The sequence below is a fragment of the Myodes glareolus genome, chromosome 26 (genome assembly GCF_982192425.1).
Source record: "Myodes glareolus chromosome 26, mMyoGla1.1, whole genome shotgun sequence".
In the NCBI taxonomy this organism is placed as follows: Eukaryota; Metazoa; Chordata; class Mammalia; order Rodentia; family Cricetidae; genus Myodes; species Myodes glareolus.
Genome location: NC_142051.1, coordinates 26,359,836 through 26,379,579, shown reverse-complemented (window position 1 = coordinate 26,379,579; position 19,744 = coordinate 26,359,836). Strand labels below are relative to the sequence as shown.

Below are 19,744 nucleotides of genomic sequence, written 5' to 3'. Positions count from 1 at the left end.
TCCTCTTTCCCCCAGATTAGGTTAAATAAACAGATCACCCAGCAGCAATCTGTAGAGGATTTTCCTATTTATTTTTATCCATCTAGAAGAATGCCTGCACATACCTGTTTTCTGACACTAAGCTAACTGCCTATCCATCATTAAACAACTATCCATTCCTACCTCAATTTCATAATGATTTCACATTCCTATCAAGAGTCTTTTGAGGAAGAATTTTGCCTATACCTAAACAACTTCTATATAACATATATATCCCTTTGCCCTCACTAATCCACCCAAAGACCTACAAAGAGTCAAGCATGACTTTATCTTATGAAAACCAGGTTCACTTCCCACCAGGTTTTATTGGTTTATGCATTCGACATTCTTGTGCTTTGGTGCAGCTCCCGTCTGCTTAAGAATCTCAGAACTTTACACTGGATGAAACATCTATTTCTAAAGAATTATTTCAACTTAAAATATCAGTGGTGACAAAAATTTGTGATTATGCCATCATTCAACATGCTGTTCATACAATGTTTGTCAAAGGATACATAAACAAAGAAAATGCCCTCCATAATTTCTTCTGTCAACACTAAGGAATAAAGAAAAAAAAAACTAAATAACTTTTGATGGCTATGTGGACTTTCTGACGATTGAATTCAAAAGTCAACTATCATTACTGAAAATAAAGTCTCCATAACTGTGACTGTGCAAACATATAGCAGAGAAGAACTCCAAGATTTCCAAGATAATGGAGGAATAGAAAAAAGACAGAGAAAGGGGAGGGGAAATCATTAACATCAGATCGCTTTTAGAAATCTGAGTTAAGATACTACCAACTGCCATCATCTCTCCTGATTTCACAAAAGTGTGACACTCTTCCTGAACTTGAGAACAAGGAAAGGAAAAGAAAATATCTGCTTCCCTTATCTCATTGTATTTTAAGTCGTGTGTAACAAATGCTTGTCTGAGCCTATATTCTACTGAGTGTGTTTTCCTATATACTGATGTTGAACATGGTATTACTGTCTTCAGTTGTATTTAGGGGTATCATATATTAAAAGCATTGAATTGAAGTCATTTTATGATTTATAGCAATTCTTTCTAGGTTAAAACCAGGGGGATAAAGGAATGTTTGTGTTTCCTTTTATAATTAAATCTTCTGTTTGTGTGAACTTTTCATTTATATGTGCCAGAACAAAAGGTCATTTGTAATTCTCAGAGTTAGCATGAACACTCTAAAATATAATTCACATTTGCAAACCACCATGACAACCAACTGATCTAGCCAATTACTCTGCCCAATTATAATTCACAAACTCCCATTTGTGTTTGCCAAAAATTTGCCATTTCTTTCCTGCCAACTCTTTCCAATATTTATAATTAGCATTATTTTAAATCTTAATTCCTTGACTGTCCTTTTTGCATGACATCTTTTAACAATTCTTATACAAAGTGACCATAGAATGTGCCTAATTAATGACTAGAAAATATATATTTTTAAATTTATTTTCTCTTTACTCTAAGGCCCACATTACTTTAAAATTATTTCTTGATGGGGAAACTGTTAACCAATCACAGCTAATTGGGGCATGGCGACCTGGACCCCAGGAAGAAAAACCGGGAGATCCAGGTGCGCACTCTCTCTGTGCAGTGCCCTCTGGACCGATTGGAATTTGGACCTCCCATTCTTGTAGCGTGAGTTTCTCCTTTTCAACTATTAAAATATAACTGTTATTCTTGAGCTGGTCTGGTTATTTTTTGTACCGACCTAATTCACCAACAATTTTTCTTATTGTCTTAATTATCATGCTCATTCTAGATATTCATCTTTTTCTTTACTCAAGTAATATACAAATATAACTTCTCATTAAAAAAATAGTGTGTTGGGTGAAAAAAAATGGCTGAGAAAATAGTCTTCTACAAACCTGATGGCCTGATTTGATCTATAGGACAAACATGTTGAAAGAAAAGTACTTATTCTCACAAGTTGTTTGCTGACCTCCACATATATACCCTGACATATAAACACACATGTACACACACATGCAAACATACACACACACACACACACACACACAACTGTATGAAAAAGATAATGTCTTGATATATAGGCCAAAACTATACTCAACCCTCTTCTTCCCTCAGGAAATGTCTATAAATATTTTAAAGTGTCATTTACCAAGGAAAAATTAATAATCTTGATAAATTGCTGATTGGAAAAGAAGAAAGTCTCCAGTTGTAGCAAATAAGCTATTGAAGAAGCTCTCCACAGTCCCTGCATTACACTGATTTACATTGTGTGTTTTGCAAGTTTTCTTCTGGGGCAAAAATGTGCCTGCTTAAGACAGGCAGCTTAAACAGACACCATTCATTCTTGAAACAAATTATAAACTAGCAGCAACTGAGTTAGAGAGAGTGGAAGCAACTGTTGGTGAGAATTGGCATGTCTTGTATATTTTTGGATGTTATATTACAGAGAAAAATCTTTGAAATCTAAATTTGTGTGATTTTGTTATAAATAAATTAATTTGCAGTTCAGGCTACATAGGAACTAAGGTAACCAGACAATTCTTATAAACTTCACTGGATTCAATGACTACCATTTATGGAATATTACAATAGAGACTGATTTGCTCAACTATGTTCATAGTAACATTATTTGTAATAGTCAGAACCTGAAAACAATCTAGATGCCCCTCAACCAAAGAATAGATAAAGAAAATGTGTTACATTTACACAACAGAGTACTATACAGTGGTTAAAAAAAGTATTGAAACTTGCATGCAAATGGATGGATCTAGAAAATGCTATATTGTGGGAGGCAACCTAGACCCAGAAAGACAAATATAATAAGTACTCACTCATAAATGACTTCTAGGCAGAAGGCAACAAAAAAAAGATACCTGTAGTCTATGACCACAGACAATCTAGAAAACAAAGAGGACCCTAAGAGAGATATACATGGTTCTACATAGGAAGGAGAAAATGCCAAGATCTCCTGAATAAATTGGGAATATGGATGTCATGGGAGATGGCAGAAGGGGAGGAGAATGGAGAGAGGGAAGATGAGAAAATGTATAGCTCAATAAAAATAATTAAAAATAAGTTTTCAATGAAAACATACAGTCTAAAAATGTAGGTACATAAATATATCTTTATGGTACATGCTTAATAAATATGTATGTATGTTTTTATGTGTTAAACACCTTGTACAGTACATCATATGTTAAGTATTTGGTTAGTTCAAGGTCATAATAAGAATTCCAGAAATTTAATGCAGTTGAAAGGAATATGAAAACAAATTACCTATTCTTATTAGCAGTAATAATAGCATAAGCAATTTTAAGGAAATAATCAATGACTCATATCATTTAAATTTTTATTCATTTTTGAAGTAGAGGTCAACTGATACATGGCGTATTAGCAGGATAAATGTGAACTACTAACAAACTCTTATATGTAAAAGTTTAGAATTTTAGTTAGAAAAATTAGGAATATGATCAGGCATTCTTAAGGTAAACAAGGTGAAGTACAAGAATTGGGCTCTTTGAAACTACCTAACATGTTAGTCTGCAAGTTCTACAATGCTGTGCACATGACCAAGGAAGGTGAACAGAAACCTGTGACAGACATCAAATAACACACAATCAGAAAGTACAATATACCAGTAAAATGTGTAAGATTTTAGGTGAGCCTTCCCACACATATCCTACGGAAATGGTTTCTAAAGAAAGCATATCAAGGGATTTAAGTAAATCTCAACAATCCTTGACAGACAACTAACTATACTGAGTGATGGATAAACCCTAAAATTTCAGCTAAAAATATAAATAAAAGAAATGGAAACAAAATAAAGAAACAAAAGCTACCAAAAAGAATGTCCAGGTCCTTATTTACTGTGGGGAATAAGGAAGCTGCGAAAGTAGGTCATTGAGACTTCCAAACAATAAGCAACGGTACTAAATCAGAGGAATAGAAATAACAGAAAAATGTTAGATAGTTGCTAAATCATACACTGAATTGATACATTGTCCAAGATATATAGTTTTATGAAAAAACACAATAAAATACAATGTATGAGAACTACAAATAAGCCAGAAAACTAGAAAAGAAAGCACAATAAGGAGAAATGCCACCAAGAGAGAGTGTTCCAAAGAGATTGCTGAGATTTCTACACATATACATTTATATATGCATATATGTGTCATATATATATATGTGTGTGTGTGTTACTTATAATACATATGTAAATGTTTAAAGATATAAAACCTTGCCAAAGTATTGAAGAGATATCACAGTGACATCTGATCAAATATAAAAAAATAATAGCAATGAATAGTGACTTAAATTAGGAAAAATATTTAACAGAAATTCTGCAGTAAAAATACAATAAGTCAGTTGGAAATTCACTGGAGGTAAAATATTAGAAAATCAATCTCTCAACTTGAAAAAATATAAATACAAGTCAAACATTCTTTGAATAGAAACAAATGAAATGTAGAAACGAAGTGCAGTGCTTGAGATGTGTGCAGTGCTCTGGCAAACATACCAACATACATGCATATATAACATACATATAATATACATATATACATATAGTAAGAGTTTGATAAAAAGAAGGCAAAGAGAAAAAGCAGAAAATACTTGAAAAATACTTTTAAAAAACTGTATATATTTACTTTACAATATTGTCCTATCAATAGTAAAACTGAAGTACAAAGTCACAAAACGACACTTATTACACATATTAGAAAAATTTAAAAAAAGAAAACAAAGAAAAGTCTTAACAAAGGCAACAGAATGTATAATGTGTAATTTAAGGACTATAAAGACTATAAAGGACTATAAAAGACAATAAAGGACTATAAAAAGATTACTAGCTAACTGCTCAAAGACTGCTGAAACGAATTGACAATGAGATAACAACCTCAATTGTAACTTATAAACCAAGAATTTTATACCCAGATAAAATCACTTTCATATTTGATGCAAAATTTAGGACATTCCCAGATAAAGGAAATTTGGGAGAGTTAGCTGCTATCAAATCTGTTCTATCCTTACCCTATATGACTATATTCAGTCTCAAATAAAATATTTAATGAAAATTTAAGTCAAACAATGAATATTTAAAAACATGAAAACTAATAGTTTCATTATGATAATATAAACTCATTTTAATTATGTCTTAATCTTGTTTATTTTCATAGGTAGTATCATGTTAGTAATTATAAATTCACTTTTGTTGAAAAGAAACTTATATTTATTATGTTTATGTAATTATGACATAAAGAAGGAGGAGCAAAGTCTTTACATATTTAGGAAAATAAGTTATTAATCCAAGTTAACTTATTTTAAACAAAAATGTTAATTATGCTCCTTGGGACAATGAATGAAAAGAAAAGGATTAAATTAAGGAAGAAAATAGTAATAGAAGCAAGCCAACTTCCAAAGCATACAAATATATCTATTTAACAAAAGTAATCCATGAAATAAAAAAGAAGAAAAAGGACAAAGGATATGTAGATAACAAAAAATATCAATTGTTAGTGATGCTACTAACATGAGGTAAATGTCTATTAAGGCATGATTTTATTTTTATTAAATGAAAAGCATATTTAGTGATGAAGATATACATCTATGAATTCAGAATATTACAAGAATGCACATATTCCCCCAAAACACGCAGTTCATATTTGGTGAATTGTTAAATAAAAAAAACAAGGATAAAGTTTAGTAACAATTAACAATGTCAATATGCTAATACGTACTTCTTTGTGCTGTTAGTTTTAAAAAGTATGTTATATACATGTATCTAGTAACTATAAATTTATCATGTCAAGAAAAGTATAAAATATTAGGCAATTTGTAAAGGTAAATACAATTAAATTTTATTACAAATGAAATAGTCTGTAATATGATTTGATAAAACTAGTTGATAAAACTATCAACTTGTGGTTCTTTTGGTTTTTTGTTTTTTACTTTTCTGTCTTTTACCAAGTACTTCACACTGAGAAGAGCGCCTCAGCAAGATTAGCTTCTAGGGGCTGGAGAGATGGCTCAGCGATTAAGTGTACTTACTCTGTTCTTCCAGGGGGCCTGGGATCATTTTTCAAGAAACACATGGCAGGTCATAGTCATTTGGAGATCCCCTGGTATCTTCCATCTTCTGTCAACACCAGAAGTGAACTTAATACAGATACATTTATACAGGAAATATCCAAAACACATAAGATAATTTTTTTTAAAAAAAGGTTAGTTGATGATAAAATTCCTTGACAGTAAGCAACTTGGAGGAGAGCACAAGCTGTTTAAACTTTTAATTCCGCCTTAAAGTTCACCACTATGGAGTTATCAAGACAGGAACTTTGAGTCAGCTACGCGTAAGACATCCACTCTAAAGAGCAAAAAAAAAAAAAAAAAAAAAAAAATGAATGCATGCATCCTCAAATGCTTGTTTGTGCTCATCTCAGTTTACTTTCCCTTCAAGTCAGTAAGACAGTTCCTCCAGAGATATGCCCATGGGCACAACTAATGTAGACACTCCCTCATTGAGACACTCTTCTTAGGTGCCCCTAGGTTGTATTCTATTCACAAGGTTTCAGAAGGGGACCGTAAATAGAAGTATTTTGTAAAATAGAAGTATTTGGCGGGGGGGGGGGGGCAGCTTAGAACACCTCAAGCAGAGGGATGTTAGGAAAAATAACAAAAGGAATATGTCCCTCTAGAAATTACTTGTGTAGTTCTTGGAAATTCTCAGTTTGACGACCCCAAAGCTTACATCAAAATTTGGAGAATGGAAGAAAGCTAAGGCATTCCAAGGAAATTGTCTAATTTTGCATGAGATTGGAACATAAAAGGAATCTGAGAATGAGGACCTTTGAGCCACTGTGCCAGGCTTCTGAGGTAGCTCCAAGTAGCCTGAACTTCCCAGTGGCCATGTTCATGAATTCAGAAAGCCATGCAGTCTTAGAGTCCACCTGCTGTGATTAAATCCTCATGATCAAGAGCAACTTAAAAAGGGTTTAAATCATTCTTAATTTTTTATTTTGAGATTATAATATAATTTCAGCATTTATTCTGTCGGATCCCTGTCTTTTCCCCTGTTCCCTGAGGCACTAAAACGCAAGATGCTAGGACTGTTTTTCGCCTACCAACCAAGCTTCCTGCCAGCTCCTGTGCTACATTCTACCAGCCCAGTGGATTAGTCTTGTGCCTCGTTTTATCTTTGATATGGTAATTTCCCACCTAGAAAGAAGGGTTCCCACGGTGCCTAAACCTATCCTAACTGTCTGTCGCCTTGCTCTTGCTAGCACCCCCTCCCTGCGGAGGAATTCCTCAGGGGCACCAGGCTGGTTGAGCTGTCTTCTCACACCTGGCTGGGAGGGAGTTTGCTCCTCTGGGGAAAAGAGTATTTAACCTGGAGGAAACTAAATAAATTTGGCATTTACCTTTTGGCAAATGACCCAGATCTCTCTCTCTCTCTCTCTCTCTCTCTCTCTCTCTCTCTCTCTGTGTGTGTGTGTGTGTGTGTGTGTGTGTGTGTGTGTGTGTGTGTGTGTGTTTGTCTCTGTTTAACCCCTAGACCCTTGCCCAAGCTCATGGCGAGGTACGGAAGGCGCGCAATCCGTGCAGGAGGAGGGAAGCGCAGATTCGGTGGAACCCACATTATTCCTTCCCTTTACTCCCTCCAAACTCTTGTATATACCCCTACCCACTATTCTTCAAATTCACACCTTCTTCTTTCACTAACTGTTGTTATATTCATATATGTGTACTCACATGCTTATTCATCCCTAAATACAACCCGTTCAGTCTGTTTGTATGTTTTCAGGGTTGACCATTTGGCACTGGATAACCTATTAGTGTGCTCTTCCCTGGGGAAGATCAACTCTCCCTGTCTCAGGTTTTCTCAGGTGCCTATAGTTTCTTGTGTAGGGGTTATTTCAAAGTGAACTTATCACACAAGTGACAGTCAGTAACCAGGAGAATTCAGATCAAGAACTCTAGGCAGGAACTTGGAGACATGACCTGTAGAAGTCATGGAAGAGTGCTGTCTACTGGCTTGCTCGTCTTTTTTTTTTTTTCTTATACCATTCAGGACCACCCATCTATGGGATAGGTTCACCAATATCACCCATCAATCAAGAGAATGCACCAAAGGTTTGTCCATAGGCCACTCTTACAGATACATTTTTAATTGAGTTTTTCTCTCCTCAAATGACTCTAGCTTGTCAAAAGCTAGCCAGGAGATATGCTCTGATTCGATGTGAAAATTTTGAGCTAACCATGTTTATGTACCTTTAATTCATTCCTATCTACAGTTCCTTCACTGTAGACACTGACAGAGCATGTGCATAAATTCACAGACATGTGTACATGTATGTACACACACAAACAACTCCTTTCATTGTTCAATAAGTTTACTGTTGCTTCAGAATCCAGGCTGAATTCTTCAGAATCTTATTCAAATTCACAGAAAAATTGATCATATTTTTGCAAGTTTTATTTCCATAACTCCTTTGACGTGAGAATCAATGAATACATTGGTAATATAGTTTTGCTTATTTTACATGTTTGAAGTAATCTTACACATGTTCAGTCTGAAGAATTTAGTCAGAGTTAGAATGACTACTAAGTAATAAAACTGATAAGAACTTTTTTTTCAAGTTATTTGACATCTGATTCTTTATTTTCCATGGAAGATCATTTCAGGACCACAGGAGGAATCCTCTTCATACAAAGCTTCAGCAAAATGTCAGAACTTTCCCTGGAGAAAGATGTCAGCATTCTATCCTGGGTAGAGATGGGAAAAAATTGAGCAAGTTATTTCTTTTTAAGTTTTAAAATATATGAGGGTACCACACACACAATGTGCTTAAGAAAAACTTATTCATATCCTTGACTGTTTATAATTTCCCTGAATCTCTAGCTCTAAAATCTTCTACTTTGTACCTTGTGACTTTTGATATTTTGACAGTCACTGCTGCTGACACAATACGATTTCTTAATTACCAACTACACTTTCATTTCAACAAGATACACTTCTACTGTGGAAGATTTCTTCTCTTGTAAAAGCGCATGCTATGCACAAAACAAACCACATTACTCACAGTGAGTCTATTTATCCATTTGGAAGAAGCCCATGTAGAAGAATTTTTCCAACAAATAAAGAAGAGCCACAACTTTGGGTCTGAGCTAAGGAGTCTGTTATACTTTGGATAAATCTTACTGTGTTTAAATAGTCTCAGTGCTCTGTGAAAATTAAACTTGGCTAATCATTTGCTTTCTAGGGTGATCGTTAAAGACAAAGCAGAATGTTCAAACTGCAGTGTCTCTGGCAAGCTTTGCATGTTTGCTTCTCTGGGTAAATGAGCAACCAGCGGAACGTTTGTACTGATGTCTGTGTTCCAAATAGTCCGTTGCTCAACACCGTGTCTGTCTGACTGCTCAGGCTTATCTGACACCATTCAAGCCTACTCTTTGCATGCTCATTGGAGGTGTCTTACTTCGGATTCCCCCCACCCCCAGAAAAACTTTTATATATTTTGATCATATTCTTTCCTCCCCAACTTCTCCAAGATCCTCCTCTGATTCTTACCATTTCATATTCTTACTATCTCTTAAAAAAGCAAGAAAGGAAGAAAGGAAGCAAGAAAACAAGCAAGCAAGCAAGCAAGCAAGCAAGAAAGAAAGAAAGAAAGAAAGAAAGAAAGAAAGAAAGAAAGAAAGAAGCACATAGTCTGTTTTATTTTGGTCAATTGCTCCTAAGCCTGAGACCTGCCCTGGTTGATAAACTCATTGTCACTCCACTGAAGAGAACTTATTTTCCCTGCCCCAGAAACTATCAATTGCAAATAGATTATTGCTCAGGGTGTGACTTTGTGCCCAATGTCCCAGTATCACAGTGGGATTTTGTCTGGATTGAACTTCTGCAGCTCTTGTAAATGTTGTCATAACAACTGTGGGTTTACATGTGTATCAGCCTTGTTATTTTTTCTGGAAAACAGTTTCTCTAGAATAATCTTGAGTGATGTAACTCAGATGCAGAAAGGCAGACATTGTATATTTTTCTTACAGGTGAGTATTAGATTTTATGCTTTAGATGTGTGTTTCCTTCAGAATATTCACAGAGGTTACTTAAGAACCAGAGAGGGAGAAAAGATCTCCCATAATACAGGAAGAAGAATGTAATATTATAAGGGAATAATGGGGAAATTAGATAAGAAGATTCTGTAGGGAGAGGAATGGTAAGACAACAGGATTTTTATCTCAAGAAGACAAATGAAAGCCCGGAGGGTGTGGCAACACAACTATAAAACCAAAACTCCAAAAGAAGGTATAGGAGGCAGGTTGGCTAATGTGATTAGTTAGAAATAGCATTCTCGAAGTTCATCAATAGACCCAACCTTAATACATAATAAAATGAAGAGCAATTGGAGAAATCTCCTAACACCAACCATGGAGCAGCTATACCCATGTTGAGCCGATACATATGTGAACACACACATACACCCCACACAAAAAAAAAGTAAACCAAATTCACAATTTTGTAATTTATTTTTAAATAATTTAACTTACATGTAAGTAGCTAGAACTTCTATATTCCCTTCAATCACAATGATCAATAGCTAATATTTTGAAAGAGTTGTCCAGTTGCTCTATCTCTACCTCTGTCTCTCTTTAAACCTATACATCTCAAAGAATATGTGAAGGTGGGTCCCTTTCAAAATCTCCTGACAAGTTACAGATAGACATCTTTTTGTCCCTGAATGATACAAAAACTCCAGTGTGTGCTTCCTCTAAGTAGAACATTGTCTTTTATATTCACCAGATAATATTGCACACCAGGTATCCAACAGTGAAATGTCACTGTGCATATTATTTAGGTTCTATTCCACATCTAGAAACTGTTATGAAAGAGGTAAAGCAAAGAGTGCTACAATAATTTTACTGTTATTTTCAATCAGTCATGTTATTTACTTCTTTTAGACCTAGAATTTGGACTGACGACATACATTTCACCAACAAAAGCCTGGGGCTACGGATTTTCAAAAATAATCTGATTTTTCTGTAACCATTTTATTGCAAATGTTTAATATAAGCACTCTTTCAATAACCTCAGTTGAGCATAGCCTTCTAACAGAGGCAGAAAGCAGAGGCATCAGATTAACAACCAGGAATTCCACTTGGTTTTGGCAGTGCCCCCCACACTTGGACAAAACCCAACAGAATTTGATAGTCACTAGAGGAACTTGATTTCCTACTTCTAACATTTAGCAGTTGACCCTCTACTCTGAGAGCTCTCTCCTCTGCCAATTATGCGTCTATTTATATTATTAGCATAAAAGCATATTTTTATTGAAGGTGTAGCAATTCATTTCTATCATTACTAGGATATTTGGGTCACCTTCATTTGACAAGTATAAATCCCTACAAACTGGTTCCTTTGTCTCTTTTCTCTTTTACCTTTCTGACATTTTGTATAAGGTATTTTACGAACATATTGGAAGTTCCTATCTCACATTATAAAACTGCTTCTTCTTCCTCCTCCTTTTCCTCCTCCTCCTCCTCCTTCTTCTTCCTTCTCTATGATCCGAATCTAAAATGAACCTATAGATTTATTTGAACACTGGGCCCTTGGCCTCTGGTGCTCTTTTGGAAGGTTTAAAGCCTTTAGTAGAGGATTGTGGCTGACAGCAGCAGATCATTAGAGATGGGCTGTGTCACGACACTTGCCTGTGGTTGTGGTCTCTGACTCCTAGCCTATCTCATTTGGCATATATTCTGTGTTATGGTGGACTGAACGTCTGAAAGAAGAAGCAACACTGAACCTCCTAAACTCTCTTTCCAGCAATTTATCCGATTCACGAGAACATGAATAAACACATACTTCAGTTGTCTTGAGTTTGTGTCATTAAATCTCTTCATCCTCATGGGTTTCTGCAATGACAGCAACAAAGTAATGAAAGATAATTTACACATGAATGATTCCAGTTGTCTTCCAAAATAGCTTTATTTTAAAAGGTTGGTGTGACTCTGTGTTTAGCATGTTCAAGGACCTAGGTTCAATTCCCAGCAAAATTAAATAAAAAATAATCAAATTCATTTAGTAAAATAGGTAGTATGATGCCCTGCAAACTATATTATTAATCATAATATAATTCAGACTCATAATACTTAAAGGCTTATAACCCAAGGCAGAAAGAAAATAAAAACAGGTATTTAAAAGAAATTATTTGTGAACTCTCATGGAAAATGTGAAAATTCTTGGCTCTTGGGGATTCTTAAAAAGAGAACCTTTGGCCACTAGACAAATAATTTGTGGGATATTATGTAAAGACCAAAACTAAATGGAAACAGTTTCTAAGAATCTTATGCTTAGTAGGTTATAATACATCTGAAGTTAGAAAAAAAGTCTTAGCTAAGTGTTTTTCACAACTATTTTGTTATTAACATAATATATCTTGCCACATAAGAAACCTGTGAAAAATATTTCCATTCATACTCCATAAGGTGGAGCAATCGATTTCAAATGTTACAATGTTAATCTCACGAGAGCAGCCTCAGAGGCATCCATGAAAAACCCTTCTCTAAAATAATAAGTATACCATGTGTTCTCCAAAATGGCAAGGACCCTCAGTGAAGAAGAAAAGGAATTCTAATAATCAAGAAAACACAGCAGTCTAACAGAAAAATCCATAACAAAGGCTTATCATGAAATGTCTCTCAAGAAAGAATTTTCCAGGGGAAAAACGGGCTTAGTAATTAAAGATGAAGTGTTTCACATGTTTGCCAAGAGCAAACCAGGGATTTATTATTTGGCAGCCATATCTACTTGTTCATTAGGTCTCCACTGTGTTAACTTTGATATGAGCTACAGAAAGTTCCCTAATTGTAAAAGGAAATTATCTTATTCTTTGAGTCCAGAAGTCTGAAGTGAGTCTCACAAAATGCTATCAGGATCACGTCCTCGTTCAGTCCCAGTCCAACTGGCCTTGGTAAACTCTCATTAGATCCGTCACCTTGTATCAGTGGGTGATAGCATCCCTCGCAGTCCTTATTTCCTTTTTCATGTTCTTCCTCCTTCTGCTCCTCATTTGGACCTTGGGGGGCTCAGTCCGGTGCTCCAATGTGGGTCTCTGTCTGTATCGCCATCCATCGTCGGATGAAGGTTCCCTCTGATCTTGCCTTCCTTGCTCACGTTCTCTTTCCTTCTGCTCCTCATTTGGACCTTGGGGGGCTCAGTCCGGTGCTCCAATGTGGGTCTCCATCTGTATCGCCGTCCTTCGCCAGATGAAGGATCTATGGTGATAAGCAAAATATTCATCAGTATGGTTATGGGCCAAGGTCGGTTCAGGCACCCTCTCCTCTGTCCAGAGAACAATCTGGGGATCTCTCCTTGGACCTGGGATCCCATATATAATCAAGTTTCCTGTAATCCCTAAAATGACTCCCTTAGTTGAAATATATTCTTCCCTGATCCCATATACATCCTTCCTCCCTCCCCCCCATCCCAGGCCACCGAGCTTTCCCCATTCCTCCTCTACTCCCTTCTCTCTAACCCTCTCCCCTTCCAACAACCCTCCTACCCACCCCCCCCCCCATGCACCCGAGGTTACCTGGGACTCTTGTCTATTTCCTACCTCCTGGCGGATAGCTAAATAATCTTCATCAGGTTCATCTTCTTATTTAGCTTCTCTAGGATCACGAATAATAGGCTCAAAGACCTTTAATTATGGTTAGAATCTACTTATGAGTGAATACATACCGTGTTCCTCTTTTTTGGGTCTGGCTTACCTCACTCAGTAAAGCGTTTTCTATTTCCATCCATTTGTATGCAATTCTCGGAATTTGGCCGGATTCTCTGAATGTGGCTGGCCCGAAGTCTTTCTGAAAAGCCATTGACTATGACACTGGGACTTGTTTCCTCTGCATATACTGGATTTTGGGGATCCAGTCTGTTTGGATACTCACCTTCCTGGACCTGGAGGGAGGTGGGAGGAACTTGAACTTCCCACAGGGCAGGAAACCCTGACTACCCTAAGGGACAAAGAGGGAGGAGGAGAGGGAGTGGGGGGAGTGGGAGGGTGTTGGGAAGAGGGGCGGAAATGGAAACTTTTATAATTTAATAAAATTACTTAAAAAATGCTATCAGGATACAGATTTGTTTTCTATATTTGTTTTTTAGTTTCATGGTGGTGGAGCATTCCTTGGAGATTAAGAAGGATGTGCATCATTCTGCCTAGCATAGCCATGGAGAAATTTCTCAACCATAAGAAAATAATTAACCAGAAAAAGAATAGTATTAAAAAAAATAACACAAAGCTGTGCGAGCATTGAGGCTATGGAAGGCACCATCCTCAGAAGCACCAAGACAAGTCAAATGTCAGTTGCAACCTGGAGAAAACCCACAGTGGAAACAGAAAAAGGGAAGAAGCAGATTACATAGTCTTTTAATCAGAGTTTCAATAAACTTGAGCAAGGGGAAAAGGTCTGTTACTAGAATAAAGAGGAAATAAAAGCATTTAATCTTTCCTAAATATATTTTAAAAGTGGAAACCTCATATTTGCAGGATTACCCTAAAGGGTTAAAATTGAAGTTAACCGATCTCTATAGCTGCAATATTCTTTTCCTCATCTTAAACTAACAGAGGCCTCCTGTGCAGGCTTATTTTATCCTCACATGGCTCTCCAGAAAGGAAGTCCTCAACCAACACTGAATAAATTATCATTATTTGATTTTATAGAACAGTAAGAACATGCGTCTTCCTTGCAAAATCCACCCAGTCTGTACTATTGTGTTATAGTAGCCTAAGAAGACCACAGCAGGGAAAGCTGGAAGACAGAAGGTCAACAGCGAAGGTCCTAAGGTTGAAATTAGATTCACTAAGAAACCTTATCAATCTGAAATTTGACAAATAGATCCCCAAGTTTAAGCTACTCAGGCAAACTTCAAGCCTGATGAGTGAGTGGTACTAGAAAGGACACACTGCTGAAATGGCTATCCAGTTAGTTGGAAGGTTTTTATTAGAAATAAGAAAGAAAAAGTTTCCAGAGGCGTATGGAAGACCCAGGGCAAAGAGAGGAAGAAGTAAACTGAACGCGGCCAGATTCATATGTAAGAAACATGAGAAAACGGGATATGGAAAATCCACGTGGGTTATAAGGGGGATGCGTAGTGGTGATGGGAAGCCCTGAAACAGAGATGGGAGATTGGAGTAGAGGTGGAGCTGCTGAGAGGGGCCAGGACGACAGTGTGGAGGGTTTGAAACATACAGTAAGTGCTTACAAGTAGGGACTGAAGGGGCCTGGAGGCCAACATGGGCTTTAATATGAAACCACAGCCATACATCCATTCTACCAGAGGCAAGGGAAATGACTCATTTAGAGGAATGGGAACTTGTTTCACTGTGAGGAATGCTCACTTTTATCCAACCAGCAGAAATCTTTCAATCGTCCAGCTTGAGCTCATTTCTAGACATATGCACTCCCTGAGACCAAACAAGGGTCAGCTTATTCTTATTTGCAAATATTTTAGAGATGCAAATGAGAATTATTATTCACATTAATTGATAGTAGGATTCCCTCCTCTGCAAAAGTACTCACTCAGAAAATAAGTACAAAATGTGTAATATATTATATGTGAATGTAAATAGATCATATTAAATAATTCCCAAATATTCAGTTGTTTATGTGGAATGCATTGATTTGAAGTAGTCAAAATTTGCTTCGGTTTTCAAGCCAAGAATTGAAACTCTCTTGAAAAATCATGTCCACACAATTTGGTCTGTGTTCGTTCATAAGTCATTTTTATTTGATAAATTTGTTTTTGAAACTCCGTTTTTAATATATAAATTTCTATCACAATATATAGAGCTATTTGAATTAGAAGATTAGTATTCTACTTTTCTGATTCTATGCACCACAAATGGAGAGGTTTCACTCATAACTAGAGGCAAATAGAACCTCAGAGTCATAAAATCTCAGCTTTTTTTCTCTGGCTTTTAGCCCTTGACACTTTTTTCACCCAAGGAGTTCAGTTATCATTTAGAAAATCCCTGGACTAGCTTAGAAGGGAATAAATAGTGAGTGACTTAGTTTGAGGTTAAATGGAACATGGTTTGATCTTGACCAAATCCTACTTTGGATGTAGGAGGAGGGCCAGCTTGTTCACCCCGATCACCCAGCTAGATTAACCCCGAAATAACCACACAAACTATATTAATGAAAACACTACTTGACCCATTAGCTCTAGCTTCTTACTGGCTAACTCTTATATTAACTTAAAACATGTCTATTAATTTGTATATTGCCACATGGCAGTGGATTATCAGCAAAAATTCTAACCAGCGTCTGTCTCAGGCAGAGTCTCTCCCTCACTCTGTCTCCTTTCTCCCAGCATGCCATTTAGTTTTGCCTGCCAACCTAAGTTCTGCCCTATTCAACAGACCAAGGCAGTTTCTTTATTCATTAACCAATGACACATTCATTAACACATTGACAGAAGGACCTCCCACACCACCTGGATATGTTAGGAAATCCAGTAAATTGACTTTGGTCCTGTCACAATATATGACAAGTAATTCAAAAAAGCTCAACCTTTAACTCTTAGTCCATATTGGACATTCCTTTCACGCAGAACTAAGCCAGTCTCAGCAAATACCTTAAAGTGCTAGTAAAAGAGACAAGAGATTTTATAAGAATAGGTTTTTTAAAAAGTGACACTCGTGCATAATGCTTCAAATACTAAACTATATATAAATCACAGGTTGGATAAAGGATACTGAAGTATATGTATCCCATTTTTAGAAAATGAAGTATCAATTGAAGATCTAGCCACTTAAATATTGCTTTGTTGATTTCAAGAGACAGGAGATTCTAAAATTGCAATGGGTAAACCTAGAGGTGCTATTTTTGTCATATTTCTTTGTTCCCATATGGGGTACATGGTCCCTCAGGACAGCTAAACGTCAAGGAAAATGAGAGCCAGAGCAGGAATGCGAATTGATAATGCCACATCAGTTAATGCTGCAGGCTTTATGTATACAGTACTGGATATTTGTGAGACACAGGAAGCAGAATATCTTGACCTTGTTTCTTTTGACATCCAGGCGGATATCCTGGAAGGCATTATGCTCCGTTGTGATCTCAAGTTCCAAAATTTGTCACAATAATAACAGCTGAGCTCCATACTTCACGTTTGTTGTTATTTATCAAAAACAGAAACAAAAAGAGAAAAGCAGAAAGAAAAATTACTGAATCAAACCAACGTCGTGAATAACTTCCTTCTGGCTAACTGAACTAAACAAGTCAGTTAGGCTGGGTAAACTATTTGTCAATGTGGCTACTTCCCAACTGAACTCTTTATTGCCCAATCTTCCCCACATTTACGTCTCCACTGATTCCTTATTATTTTAGTAAACTAAACAGTATTAAAATAATTATCCTCACTTCTGTAAACACCTCACTGTTACCACTCAGAAGCACTAATAGACATTTTACAGTGAAAATATATAGTGGGAATAGAAAATCTAACCATAGATTCATTAGTAAACAAATATTGGTACAAAATTTTAAAAAAAAAGAAAAGTGAAACTTATTATAGTCTTAGAACTTACCCCTGGGTTAAGTTAAATATCTGTTCCATGTAATGGTTTAGTTATCTATAAATATTTAAGAATGTGTATACCCTAAGAACTATGTAACCATTTAATACATTATCATAAGCCATTCCCTAATCAGAAGTGAAGAACTAAAATAAGCAAAAGAAGTTTTAGGAGCAATCAAGTAAAACTGTTTATTTTATTGTACTACAAAAAAATTTCATATGACATAGTCACTAGTTGTGACAGCAATACTGTCAGCCTGAAAGTTTTGTCAGCCATGTTAGAGTTCATGGTAAAACAGCATATTTTTTTCAATGTCCCATGACATCTATCCTTGGGCAGGTCAGATCACATCAATGATAACTCACTCTCCTGAGACATTATAGGATATTAGCATATGCTCACTATTGCAAAAAGAAATAACAAACTGTAAATAGAAAAGCATAAATTAGTGGTCCTAATTCTGTTGTGACAGGATATTGCGTCTTTGCTTACTTATAATATTAAACAAACAATAAAATCATTGCCAAATTCTCTTTTCAGTATAGAACTTAAATAGAAACCACAGAAACTCTATTTTGAGAAGGTCAGTAGACTACGTGTAAATAAAAAAAAAAAACACACCCAAATGCTAGGGACTGCCAGAGATAGTGAAACATAGTCACTCATGCCTTTAATGCTACTACTTGGGAAGCAATGGGAAGGCAGATCTCTGTGAGTTCAAGCCCAGTCTGGTCTATAATACAAGTTCCAGTACAGACAGAGCTACATGGTGAGACCCTGTCTCAAAATCAAAAACAAAAACAGAAACAAAACAAAATCCTGCTAATGAAAAACAGCAAAACCATGAAGGGAGGCTAATTTACACAAAGCAAGTTGGTATGCATTGAGCTAATAAAAGAATCAACCTTGGTCTAAGTCCAGGAATGGTATTCAAGAGTGCGTTTCTTGCCAACAGAAAGGTGGTATACAAATATTCAAAAATCTGCTTGGCAGGAAACAAATAAATTCATCCAGCACAAAATAGAGAATTTGGGAGGTAAAAGGTTAAGGGAGACTTAAATACCACATCCAGGATTTAGCAGCTTATCACACATGTTCCCACAGTTAGTGTTTCCATGCACCAGTAAATAAGCTTATTTCTGATGGTTGACACCACATACGAAAGAGAGTCTAAACAGTAACAATAAGACCCAAGAGATAAAAGAGCAGGCACAATAAACAAAATAATTTTTCCTGAATTATAGAGAATAGCTGAAAATATTCTAGGCAAAGGTAATAATTCAAGCATTTAAATAAAATTTAATTTATTAAATTAAATAAAAGCAAAAATATATAAAAATAAATATGTAACATAGTTTAATCAGGAAGAAATGATCTAGGCAAAGCAGTATCCTAGAAAATTCATCTCATTAACACTCATAAAATCAATCAGAAGAGGTAACAATGGAGCAGGAAATGTATTAATGTTAATGATTAAAATACATAAAAGACTGTAGATGAGAAGTTAGTATACCGGAGAAGAATTAGGAAGTATATGTTGACTGTGTATATGAAAGTTTTTTACTAAAAATTAAATTAAATCAAAATTAAAGAAAAAGAATGATAAAGTCCTGCATAATCAGAGCACAAGGTGAGCAAAATTTAGAAGGATAGTAGATTGGAATTGACCTCCTGAGGAAAAGATTAGTTCAGGCCTCTAGGTAAGCTTTCTGTTACCCTAAATGTTAGGTCTCGGGTCTCAGATAGTCCATATATCCATAAATGAGCGACAGAAATATTTCTGGCTGCTAGACAATAGCCAGCATTCCTTGGGAAATGTGTTTCTTTTTTTATTTCTTTTTTCCTCTAAAAGAGTCATTTCCTTGCCTCTAGCAGAAGGAATATATGGTTCTCCTTTGACTTGAACCTGTGGTTGCTTATTAAAATCAATGCTGCCTCCCAATTCCTCAGTCATTACTCACAAGTTCTTGGTACACACTGCAAAACCCTCATCTTGGTTCTTCTTAGCTCCTCCTCAACCCTCAACTCCTTCCCTCTCAGGTACTCATCCTCCTTAAACCTGATACATTTACTAGTCTCTCTCTCGCTTTCATCTTGCTCTCTTTCTTTCTCACTGTACTCTCTTCTCTTGCTATTGTCACTATTCTTTC

The 19,744-nt window shown here is 36.0% G+C and overlaps 1 long non-coding RNA gene across 1 annotated transcript; it reads right to left on the bottom strand.

Moving 5' to 3' along the window:
* Nucleotides 1-8,470: 8,470 nt before the first annotated feature.
* On the bottom strand, nucleotides 8,471-9,233 carry LOC125389882 (uncharacterized). The gene is made up of 2 exons (XR_007228556.3): nucleotides 9,096-9,233; nucleotides 8,471-8,778 (listed from the first exon to the last, which is right to left on the bottom strand). It is a non-coding gene; the product is annotated as an uncharacterized LOC125389882 (long non-coding RNA).
* Nucleotides 9,234-19,744: the final 10,511 nt, after the last annotated feature.